The sequence below is a fragment of the Sinocyclocheilus anshuiensis genome, unplaced genomic scaffold (genome assembly GCF_001515605.1).
Source record: "Sinocyclocheilus anshuiensis isolate Anshui unplaced genomic scaffold, SAMN03320099.WGS_v1.1 scaffold1365, whole genome shotgun sequence".
NCBI lineage: Eukaryota > Metazoa > Chordata > Actinopteri > Cypriniformes > Cyprinidae > Sinocyclocheilus > Sinocyclocheilus anshuiensis.
The window spans coordinates 733,347-733,687 of NW_015551032.1; positions in this window are offsets into that span (position 1 = coordinate 733,347).

Below are 341 nucleotides of genomic sequence, written 5' to 3' on the forward strand. Positions count from 1 at the left end.
TAAGATATTTTTGATGAAATCTGAGGGCTCTCTGACCCTCCCATAGACAGCAAGGTAACTACTACGTTCAAGGTCCAGAAAAGTATACCAAGATGAAAATACCGACTTTATTCCACATTTTCGTCTCTACTGCGTCACTTGTGGACGCACATTCAAGACAGTATCATGACGTGAGCGTGTGGCGGCGCTGACCCAGAACCGGCGTAATGACGCCATCACACCGGATCTGGGTCAGTGCCGGTGTTACGAGATTTTCGGTTTCAGTGGGCGGAGCAAACATGAATATTCATGAGTTTCCCGGACATGCGCGTGGAACCAGGTGGAACTGAGAATTTCAGTTC